At 41.7% G+C, this 11,964-nt stretch overlaps 1 non-coding gene across 1 annotated transcript; it reads left to right on the top strand.

The window, feature by feature from the left end:
* Nucleotides 1-11,248: 11,248 nt before the first annotated feature.
* LOC120102614 (U7 small nuclear RNA) lies at nt 11,249-11,310 on the top strand. The gene has a single exon (XR_015687315.1). It is a non-coding gene; the product is annotated as a U7 small nuclear RNA (small nuclear RNA).
* The last annotated feature ends 654 nt before the right edge of the window (nt 11,311-11,964 follow it).

Genomic DNA, 11,964 nt, shown 5'->3' with positions numbered 1-11,964 from the left:
GTAAAGTCTATTGTGACGGAGAAGTCTTAGCTGTCAAACTCCTCCAAGAAGGCTGGGGAATCTGGGTGTACTGCTTCTACAGTTAGAAAGGAGAGAGGGGCAAATGCTGATGGCCCTTTATGCAACTGAGAAGTTAAGCTCAGGGAAGGACACCTGCCACTGTTTGGATGGGTCTTCCCACCCCAGCTAACCGAATGAAGATGATCTAGTACAGTATGGCTGGAGGCCCTCCATTGGTGTACCCAGCAGCCAGTCACCTAGGTAATTCTCATATCTTGTTGATAATTAATATTAGCCATTACATTGTCTAGATCATTTTAATAAGTGGGCATTTAAAATGTTCTGCTCCCAATTTGAAAAATAAACCAGAGATCTTCATCTAAGGAAGTAAATACCTGTGAACCAAGGTGCAGTTTGGAATGATGTAATTATTTCCTTCACAAATAGGAGAAGTGGCTGAATACGGCTGCCTTCAGGCATCAAGTTCAAACTGCTGATTCTCAAATACACGCCCTGTGCGCCAAGAAACAGACATAGTCAGTTATCTGTTGCCTCGTGTGCATAGTTTCTCGTTTTATTCCAAAGCCTAGAAAAACCTCTTGTTTTTACCACACAAGTCACGGGAACTTAGGAGAACACATCTTCAGGTTTTGATACAACCATGAGCTCAAAACTCACATATTTGAAAAGTCCATTGTAGCTGAAGTTTGCTATATAGTCTGGCGTGATGATTTCTTCTTCCCTTTCAGGTCTCTCTGTTCCTTTGTGTTGTATATTTAGGATAGGGAGTCTGTATAAGTAAGATGTGAGAACTGTGTGAAAATTATATAAAAATAAAGTTTTGCTCAAGACAGCTTTATTCATCAGCTACAAATAGATGTGATATTTAAATACTAACAATCGTATCATAGTTTGCACGTAAGAATAATTTTAGAAGTTAAGCTTAAAAAGGAAACCCAATTGTCAAAATTTCTGTTGACAGAAGGGTATCTTCCTACGTGTAAATTTTTCCATTCTCATGAACTTTCGGGGTAACAGTGGCTGCTTTCATTCTATACGTAAGTCAATGACGACAACAGCACTCAGCTATCAGGTGATTGATTGACCTGCCAGGAGGTCCCTGCAGGTCTAGATGACTATTACTAAAGGTCAGTGTGTAATTGTGGTTGTGATTTTCAAAAACAGAAATAGCTAACATTTAAATCGCTGTGGCCCAGTGTGTTGATTAAGTTTAGCATCTCTGGTTCAAACAGAAATGTTAATTAATTGCAAAAAAAAGTGAAAATGGTGTACCTCGTAATTACAACCTTGTATTTGCAAGCCTTTGACATAAAGTACCTTTGGATATGTTCTATTTCTGCTGATTGACCTTCTCCACTCAGAAGCTGGGAAATGACATCTATAGATAGCTAAATAGAATTTCCAGGTTTTTCCATCTGCAAACACGGGGGAGCTCTTTCATTCCTCAGACATACACTGAGACACTGAGGCAGAAGAAGGAAAATACAGTGGTCTTGCTTGTTAAGAAGCCCCAACTTTAGTCAGGAAAGGCATTTGCAAATGTGTGTGTGTGTAAGGTCAAACACACATAGAAATTTATCTGGAGGCTGAAGAAGCCTAATTCTTGGTTGGTGGGCAGGGAGTCTCATGTTCCGGAAGCCTGTAGGGTTTGTGTAAAGACATGAGTATTTGAGAGTATTAAGAAGTTGAATTTGGTTAGAATGGGTTGAAGGATTAGGGAGGACCCAAAGAAGAGAATAGAAAGATGAACGGAAACCAGGTACCTTAGCCATGGTGCTGAGCCTCAGTAAATACACTTAGATCGGACCACACAAGCAAGATCAATTCTACTCATAGACTTTCTCCACATTTCTCACCTTCTGCCAGGCCTCAGGTTACCGACTACCGAGCTGCTGAAGGGAGTGTAGAGTACTGCAGAATTTCGAGGGATAATTTACAACAAACCTATGTGTCTATGACAGCGTGGAGACTGTTAAGTGATAACCTTTCAGGTATCAGGTTTGAAGAGGGACTGACTAGAGACAACAGATGTGCAGCGATACCACATCCGTTCAGAATTCTTCAATATGGCTCTTGTTTCCATGGGTAGCCAGGGCATTCAGATTACAGAGCACCTGTGTGTCTTTGTTTATAGCACAGTTTCTTCAACTTGCCACACCAATTGAAGGTCCTCCTGACCCCTAACCTTTTGAGTCACTGCCATTCCAATTAATATTTCCCATTTGGCAGGAAACGACCCAAGTAGTAATCAGTTCCAAACTTCATTTTGGCACAGCCTCGAGACTTTTCCCACCAGTGTGTTTGCCTCATGGCTGACTCACACCAGAGTTCTCTAGTCTTTGATCTGGTTCCTGATGGGAAGGAGGTGATCATACCGTGGGTTAAAGCCAGCACTAGGGTAAACAGACAGCAGTGCTGTGGGTTCTGCCCACTTAACTGGTAGAGCAAGACTCACCAACCGGATAGCGAGAATGAAGGTCGGAATGGCGAGGCTTGGTGACTCCTAGGTTGAGAGACTGAGAAAGGGAAAGGCTCTCCAGCGTATCAGGGTCAGGAACCATGTGCTGCTTGTCTGCTAAATACTTATGAGTCCTGTGGTCAGGTTTCTTGCCTTGTCTCATCTTTTAGACTTTGTGCATTCTTATAACTCAACCTTCACTGCTTGTATGCTGGTCTCCTTGCTACTCGAATGTTCTCACTCCATCCCGGTAGTAAGAACTCAATGAGTATTCACTGGATAAATGAATTGTGCTTGTGTTGCTCCACCTTACGTATTTTCCAATACTTATAATTCTAATACTATACACACACACATATATGTTCTCTCTATATATAAAATATGTATATATGTGTATATAAAATATAAACATATTCTAATGTAATATATACATTAGCCTATTTTCGAACATGGAGACATTTATGAGTCTGAAATTCAAGATTATAGTCATTTTTGAGTCGAGCATTATTGGTGGCAAATTGATGAATACAATATCAGCAATGGATTAGTTCACTCGTGGAAAATATATGGAGAAGAAGGGTAGTAGGGTGTCAATAATACTGATGAATTGAGAACAGGAAAATGAAGTTGGGTAAAGAAAAGAGTAAAGGGGAAGGCAAGAAAAAACCAGGGAATATGGATATGAACAGTTTAGATGAAAAGGCCTTTTTCCTCTGGCCATCCCCAAACCGCAGGGTGTTACCGTTTGAGTATAAAACATAGGCTTATGTACTTGAACACCTAGTCTACAAGTTGGTGGCACTGATTTGAAAAAGTTGAGGTGATTCTAAGAGGTGGAGCTTCATTGGAAATGGAGAGTCACGGAGGGCAGGCCTTGAGGTCGCACAGCCCATCACCTCTTCCTGCCTATGCTCTGTCTGCCCTGGTGCGGTATGACTAGCCACCTCATTTCACCCCTCTACCATGTCTTCCTGGTCATGCCAGACTGTATACCTTCTCAAACCGTAAGCTAAAACAAAGCACAGCTTCCTTAAGTTGCTCTTGTCCGGCGTTCTGTCACAGTGATAAAATGGAGAGCTGACGTGTGAAGTTGGAGTCTGTATTTTACAATGATTGAGCGCATAGGAGAATTTAATAGGCTTCTGTGTTCCCAGAAGGAAGGACAGATGGTTCTGACAATGGATAGGTGTGAGCGGGAGTGGAGTGATGGTGTTTGGCACCAGTCCTGTGTGACTGTCACCACTTTCCAGGTGAGTACTTTGGCGGGTCACACCTGTACAACGGAAATTTAGAGGTACTGATTCTGAGAGGGAAACTGTGTCCACTATAAAACAAACAAAGTCTGTTTTACCACAAACTGTGACTGCTATTTGCGCACCTCTGAGAGCACCCATGATGGAGAACCGCCATGTTTGCAGTTGACTCTGATTCTAGAAAAAGGTAATGCTGAAGAATTGGTGCATGGAGGGATGTATTTGAAATGTAGATGACCTGCTATGATATCATTTGGTACCTCCGTGCCTGTTTTAATGGTGAACGAAAAGCTGTAGCAAGCTCCTAAGAGCAGTAAACCAAGAGCAGCAGAGCTGCAAGCTGAGGATGAAGCCTAGGATGATAGTGAGGAAAGGCTGTGACGGCACCAGTGGCACTTGGAGACCAGAGAAGCAACATGGTCATGATTCATCAGTCTGGTTGTCTTGCTTTGTTTCCCCATGTGGCATAGTCCATCAGAGCTTAGAGGGCTGATTTAGAAACATGAAGAAGGAGGCCCAGGTGGTAGCCGTTGTCCACTGCGTTAGGTTCCTGGAGACACCGTTCATGTTGCTCTTTGGAGAAGGTTTGTTGAGATGCTTGCCAGGAATGCTATTTGAAGAGGGTGTTGATCGCTAGGTCCCCTCAAGGATTGACTCAACTGTCCTCAGGAGGGTCACTTAAGGTCATGACTCTCTCCAGTCCAGTTAATCATTAATTGACTTAGAAGTATAAAAGTCTGGACATCTTCACCCAACCCAGGTCATGTGGAAAGTCTGTTCTAGCCTCAGTCTTCCTTGTGTAGTTAGCCAAAGCTGACACTAAGCCTTCACCACAGCCTCAATCTCTGTCATTCCAGACCTGCTTCCTGCCTTTCCCTTCCACAGCTACTAATATCAAGGATTCTTTTCAATAAACCATGCAATAAACTGCCAGATTCTGCCAGGATGTCAAAGGATGACATTTCTGTTGTATACAGTCCTGCATGCAGCTTTCTTCACACCGCTGTTCCTCATACTCTCAGGGATTAGCTGTCCTCTTTAGGGATCCCCTGCTGTTGGTCTCCGTTAACAGGGTCCTTCAGGTCATCTTCTAGGTAGAGGTCCATCAGATCTGACATTGCCTTAGTCTCAATAATCTACATTTTCTCTGGTATTACTTCTCTTGGGTAGTGGAGTGCCAGAATGCACTGTTTCTCTCTGCAGGGGCTACATTTTTCTCAGATCACACAGAAGATGAATCAATTCCAATACATGCTTAGTGCACACCTAGTTCTACAGAAACATGCAGAAACATCATTAAAGAGTTTACAGAGATAATTTAAGTCTTTTCCCTGGAGAACTTACAAAGATGTGTAGAGGTAAGCAGTTTCCTCTATGAGCAGAAAACCCTTTCAGGTCTGCACATATAGCATGCTCCCTACCCTGGGAGCCCAGCTTCTGCTATCAGTTTCAGAAGTAACATTCAGAGAGGATGATTGATATGCCCCAGCACATATGTCCCTGATCTTCTCAGCCACAGAAGCAGATTCCCATCGCATCTTCCTAAATGTGCTTCATTCTTGAGTCTAGATGCAGAATAACATTTATTATCCTCTGAGCTACTCTCACAGACTGGCGTATGAGAATGGTATTTGTCAACTGAAATTCAGGAATAAGAACTAGTCATGGAGACAGTTCTATGTGTTAAGTAATTCCTAGAGAATGAGCGGCACTCAGAGGCCATTTCACTGGCCCCTATCTCATCACGGTGTGATGAAGGAAAGTCAGTATTCTGACTTTGGATGAGCAATGTTCCATATTGTACATTGCACATATTCTATCTATATAAGTATATTAATTATATATTATTTTTATGCTATAACATCACAGGATGTCTTTTCTGGAGATCAGCCACATTACTGATGTACATCTTAGGCTTTTATTTTACTAGAGTAACGGTTTTAATTCCGCCCAGGTGAATAGGGGGCTGCTAGAACCTGTTGACTAGTTGAAAAAATAAATATAAAAATGCAGCTTCTTGAGCTGGCCAACTGAAAGCGCGTGAGTTCATTTTATTACAAAAACAAAAACATAAAACTAATGGTCTTGATCACATAGTCCACAGTCACATGTGTTTTTGACAAAACCATGTTTTAAATTCTTTCTGAAATGAATGACAGTCCTCTATGGATCTAATGCCTGTCAGACTTCATTAATTTCCATAAGCTGCTCTTTTGACTTTCTTTGCTTAAAGAAATGTAAACTATTATTTTGCTATTATGTTGCTAGTGCTTTCTAAAGAAACTGTTACAATGATTCATGCAACATTACAAGTGTCTAATAAATTCTAATAAATTCAGAAATCTCTGTATGTTGACCTCAACTGCTTGCTATTTGTTTGCTAACTCACCGAGCATTGATGTAGTATCGTACTCCTTGCTTTATCTCAGAAGTCCAAGAAAGTGTCTGGGACATTGTTGATGCTCTGTAAGTATTTTCTGGGCCTAATTTAGCCAAATGGGAAAGAACGGAGGTCATTAAGATAGGGTGGATATTAAGAGGAAGCAGATACAGAACTGAAGAGAATAATCAAAGTAAAACAAACGTGGAGGTAAGTGGCCAAGTAGAACTTGTAATTAATCTCAATAAGAGAAAATAGAGACATTACACCATCTGGACAATGCATCAATTCCCAGAGCAGCCAAGCCTCCAGTGGAAGAGGTTCTAGGAAGAGAAATGGAATAAGGTTCTTAAAACCCTAAACAACAAACCACAGAGGGCACATATTAAGAAAGAAGAGTCCTGCGCCTCACCTGGTAGCACAGTACACATGGTCCTAGATGTGGGGGTCTGCAGGTTAGCTGGCACTGAGGGTGTGAGCGTGGAGGGCAGGCCCTGCCTCTTGCCTGTTGGGCAGTGGTGTAGATGAGGGAGAGATGCCATCCTCTCCTCCCTCATCCCTCTCCGTCTATGGCACGTGGGAAAGCTGCCCCCATGCACCTCGCTGACTGCCACACTTGGGAAAGAATGAGTCGTGTACTTCATCTGGGCAGCAAGGCAGAGTTGGTTTCAAGGTTTGCAGGTGAGCTGGCTCCCTGGGTTTGGAGAGCAGAAGAGCCAGTAGGCTGTCCAGTCTAGATACCTCTTAGGCCCAGATCCAGGGCTTTGAGTTGGCACACCCCAACATCTACCCCATAGATGAACCGCTTGAGTGCATGAAGAAGCCAGTCCTACAGATTCAAACCTAGGATCTCATGACACAGGTCAACAACAGGAAAGCCGAGAGGCGTTCCAGTAAGGATCCAGTATTGGTAGAGTAGTAGAAGCCTGTATCAGACCAACGAGTCATGACAATGAATATTTGCAAGCAAAGAAATGCAGACAAAAAGGTATACTGTGGGGCACCCTGGGACACACTATAACTTCCATAAAGAGTTTATTTTCCTCTTGGTGGAGAGGTGGAACGGATGGTGGGTGAGTATGAGGGGTTGGGAAGATGAGTGGGATTGGGGTTCATGATGTAAAATTCACAAAGAATCAATAAATAAACAAGTAAAAGCAGAACCTTTGAGTATTACTCTTTAGCAGACAATACCTGGGAATTTAGAGAAGCCATGTGCTACATGTGTGCACCAGATTGAGAATTATGACATCAGCTACCTGACTGCTGGCATGAGATGCCCGTTAGGAGAGGTTGCATTTGGTCTATTTCTGTACTATAAATGAATTGACTGGTTGGGATTATGTCACCCAATACAGCCTGGCCTGATGTGGGCAGACTAGGCAGATGGGACAAGTTTGTCAGCTTCTAAACGTTCTCTTGCATTTGGCTTCTCAGGGTCTTTTGATTACTCTGTGCATTAAGTCTCGACCTTGATTGAAGTATTGCTTTCCTCAAGCTACGCCTACACTACTAATCTAGCTCTCTCTCCCATCTCTTTCCACACGAAATTCATCTCTCGTTAGAGGCCCCCCACTTAAGTGTCAAGTCAAATTACAATTCCTACTGCAATGATCCATCCTGTGCTGTCATTCATGGCTATGTGTGGCTTCCTCCATCAGAATGTTCTCAGGCCATCAGATTGCACTTTTCCTGAAACTGGGCTTGCTCTTTTCCTCATTTGCAAGGAACTCTTCAGTTTCCCTAATAGTTATTTTTAGTTTGAAATCAGAGTGCAGTTTATGGAAGTCCTAGCATAGGGATGCAGCGACTCATTGTCCTAGTTAGGGTTACTATTGCTGAGGTGAAACACCATGGCCAAAAGCAAGGGGAAGAAAAACTTCAACTTCCACATTGTAGTTTATCGTTGAAGGAAGTCAGAACAGAAACTTACGCAGGATAGGAACTTGGAGACAGGAACTGATGCAGAGACCTTGGAAAGCCAATGCCTACTGGCTTGCTCAGCCTGCATTTATAGAGCTTGGGACCACCAGCCCAATGCTGGTCCTTTCACAATGGGCTGGACTCTCCCCCATCAATAAGAAAATGTCTTTCAGGCCTGTCTATAGTCCGACCCTATGGAGGCTTCTTTTCCCTGATGACTCTTGTGTCATGTTGACATAAAACTAGCTAGGACAGTAATGTTTGACATGTTTGCCCGGGAATATGGTTTCATACTTTCTGGAAGGTCATGCATCCTATAGTGAGGAAAAAGCAGATGCCTCCATATTCCACAGTATTGGTCATCAATTAAAAGGTTGGCTCTTTGAACCCGGACAGTTTATTTGTTTGTGCATTACTCATGACTGTTTTCATGTAATAGTAATGCTAAGTAAGTACCACACAAGCTAAACCATGTGGGCCAGAAAGCACGATATTAAAGCTATAAAGTCAAGCTCCGTATAGAAAATGTTTGCTGACACGGGACCTAGAGCTTTTTCATTTGTTTCAGCCTATCTGGTCTCTTCCATTAAAATGGAGGCTGCTCAAGGGCATTTGGATTTCTGCGCTGCAACCCATTACAGAGAAAATGTAGGGTTTCTGATTGAATGACAGGCATTCATCCTGACACATTTTTAAGTGTGCCAGTTGAGCAGCAAAATCTAGATATGATGCATATTTTATGTGATGGAAAGGGTGTTCCCCTGCCTCTTCTCCACACATTAATTCTTATTCCGTGGGGATACTGTCAAAAAAATTCCTTGAACTTTCTTGAAGTAGTTTTAAGGCGCTTCCCTCCTTGAGGGAAGGCTGCAGCTTCTGTCCTACTGTAGGACTTGGCACAGAGGTGTCTCTAGACACGAGTAGTGAAGTGAACACTGACTGAATGAGCATTCTTTTCTGGTTCAGATAACTTTATTTAAAATACGTTGTTTGAAAACATATGTAAACTTGAATTTCACAATGTTCATAGCTCCATGGTTAATTAAATAACACCCAGGCACATGCTTGTTTAGAGAACACCCTTGTAATTTCAGGGAGATTATCTAAAAGCAGAAACAGATACAAGGGGTTCACTGGGCAATTCTGGTACACTGCAAAGAACTCTAGTCTGCTTCCGAAGCAAGAGGAGCCTGAGGGTCAAGGGAAGCAGAGGCAACCTCCACATATAACACAAACCTGTTTCAGACATTGGCTTTGACCACATTTTTTCCTTCCTTCCTTCCTTCCTTCCTTCCTTCCTTCCTTCCTTCCTTCCTTCCTTCTTCCTTCCTTCCTTCCTTCCTTTCTTCCTTTCTTCCTTTCTTTCAGTTTCTTTTTCTTTTCTCTTTTTCTAAGGTATGTTTTTGGCTGTCCTAGAACTTGCTCTGTAGACCAGGCTGGTCTTGAACTAAGAAATCTGCCTGCTTCTGCCTCTAGAGTAGTTGGGCATGGTAAAGCATGCCTTTGGGAGGATCTGTGAGTTGACAGCCTGGTTAACTAATCGAATTCCTGGACAGTTAAGGCTACACAGAGAATCCTGTTTCAAAAAACAACAAACAAAACAAAATAGATATTTATTTTTTTATGGACCTATCTTCTAAGGAATGGCTAGATTCTAATACTGTGTGTGTGTGTGTGTGTGTGTGTGTGTGTGTGTGTGTGTGTGTGTTGGGGGGAAGAGCTTTGAAGGAAAGCAAGTCAGTCACCTTGGACAGGTTATTCTCTACTGTTGCATCTCTGGGCTTCTCTTGTAATTGTTGATTACATCTGAGAAATGGGGGAATGCTTTTGGGGTAAGTAAATGTGATTAAGTAACAAACTAATTTTGATTATTCCTGCCACAATACTTTTTCTTACTGTTTTTTCTCTTTTTCCAGGCATTCATGGTTTATATTTGAAATTCCCCCTAACTTTCTACATTCCTTTTTCTCCCCTATAGCTAAGGGATTTAAATAAATTCCAGGTAGATTTCTTGTCCCCACATACTCTAGAGAACAACCCATTTTCCATGCATTTGATGTCTGATTTTTGTCTATGTTAGAGAAGGAAAGTGATCTGGATAGACTTACACATGCTAAGATGTTAACAGCTTATCTTTCCCATTTTCAAAAATGACTATTTATTCACCCAAATGAATCAGAGATAAACCAGTCAGCCTCCACTTTAGGCTTGAAAGTCATCTTAAAGTAAAGAAAAACTAGGTTCATGCTTGTTTATTATTAAATCTGTTTGTCAGATTTGTCACCTTAACTACAAAATGTTCTGTGCTGCCAGTCCCAGGAAATGTCAACTATGCCTTTGTTTCAGAAGAATATTATGACCACCTGTTGTCATGACTGCCTTGTTATGTCCACCTTGTAACCACATTGTTGATCAGTTGTTATCACCACCTGTTATTATGACCACTTTGAAGGTCTCAGATACTGAGTTCTGTGTGACCACAGAAGGGATGTCATGATACAGTTCCCAGCCCTGGAGCAGAACCAGCAGGACATGGGGCTCCATGAGTGTTAACATTTGTTTGTATAATAATGTATATATTTTATGTCATGTTCTTCCTTTGGGAAATATGCTCCCTTCCAAGGTTGATGATTCTATGATAAATAGAAAGAGCATGATCCCAGGAAGCTAGAATGCTGAAACCTTCAAGACAGCTCTTAAGACTGTGGGAAACAACTCTGAAAACATGAGTCTAAGAATACTTAAATCAGTGTAAGAGCTGTCCTTTGCAGAATTTCTCAACTATGCAAAATATAAGGATGCAATGTGAATTGTATGAGGACAATCACTGACTTAAAAGAATAGAGACAGCTACACTAATTAACCTGCTTGTCAGAAAGATATTAGGAAGGAGATAAAGAGATTTAGAGAATGGTTATCTCAGGTCAAGATCCCACCCAGTTTACAAAGACAGGCAGATCTCTAAGTTCATTTGGTATGTTAAAAAGAAATGTATTTGCTGTCTTTTTCTAAGAATCCAGAGTCTAAGGCCATAAAATGCTGATTCATGGGATAATCAAAAGAGAACCTAGGGTAAATGACTGAATTAATACATAAATAAAAGACTGAGCTTTGGTCTTCAAGAGATAAGCTGTCTGGAGAGCAGTCGTAGTTCTTTTTTGGAATTTGTCTGGCAGTTTTTCTGACTTCGGTTGAAAAAAATGGTATGTAGAGAGCTAACACAGCTCTTTTAGAATTTTTCTAGCAAGTTTTCTGTCTTTGGTCAGAAAACCAAAAAGCTACTTAGAGATCTATCTTCAGCAAAGAGCTGTCTTGAGAGCCACCTGGAGCAGACTACAGAGCTGTCAGCTTGCTTCCCATCATTGACTTTGAGTTGTTTCTTCTGCCACTCCCAAACCCCCACTTCCTTAGGACCCCCTCTCCAAGGCAAGGCTGATTCTTGGCACACCCAGACAGCAAGTTCTTAGCACATAGGAAATTTTACTACCTGGTAGGAGACAAGAGGGGTGAGTTCCTCTAAGTTAGACAACAACATCAGCAAGTGTTTCTTTCTGCAGGAGTGTGGGTTTTTTGTTTGTTTGTTTTTATTTTTTGGAGAAAATGGGGAAGTCTGTGTAGGATGAGTTGATAGGTTCTGATTGGACATATTAGTATAGCCAAATAATTCATTTTGATTGCTGGACTGTTGTGTTTTGATAGTTGGACTTTGGCAATCAGCCTCAGGAATGAGTCAGGCATAAGAAAGAGGCTAAATAAATAAGAGAATAGACATTGGCTAGCTTTAGAAATATATTTAACCTTCTATCAAGGGAGAAGGAAGGGGTGAGGTCAAGATCACCTGGCACTATGTTTCCAATGTTTGGGCTTGTTAGAGAGTCCTTCAGACCTTGAATCGTTGTAAGGCATTTGGAATTTTTTTTGGAGAGAGA

Source organism: Rattus norvegicus, chromosome 4 (assembly GCF_021556685.1).
Source record: "Rattus norvegicus strain SHRSP/BbbUtx chromosome 4, alternate assembly SHRSP_T2T, whole genome shotgun sequence".
In the NCBI taxonomy this organism is placed as follows: Eukaryota; Metazoa; Chordata; class Mammalia; order Rodentia; family Muridae; genus Rattus; species Rattus norvegicus.
Note: the sequence above shows the minus strand (reverse complement) of the source record. Positions and strands in the feature narration are given on the sequence as shown.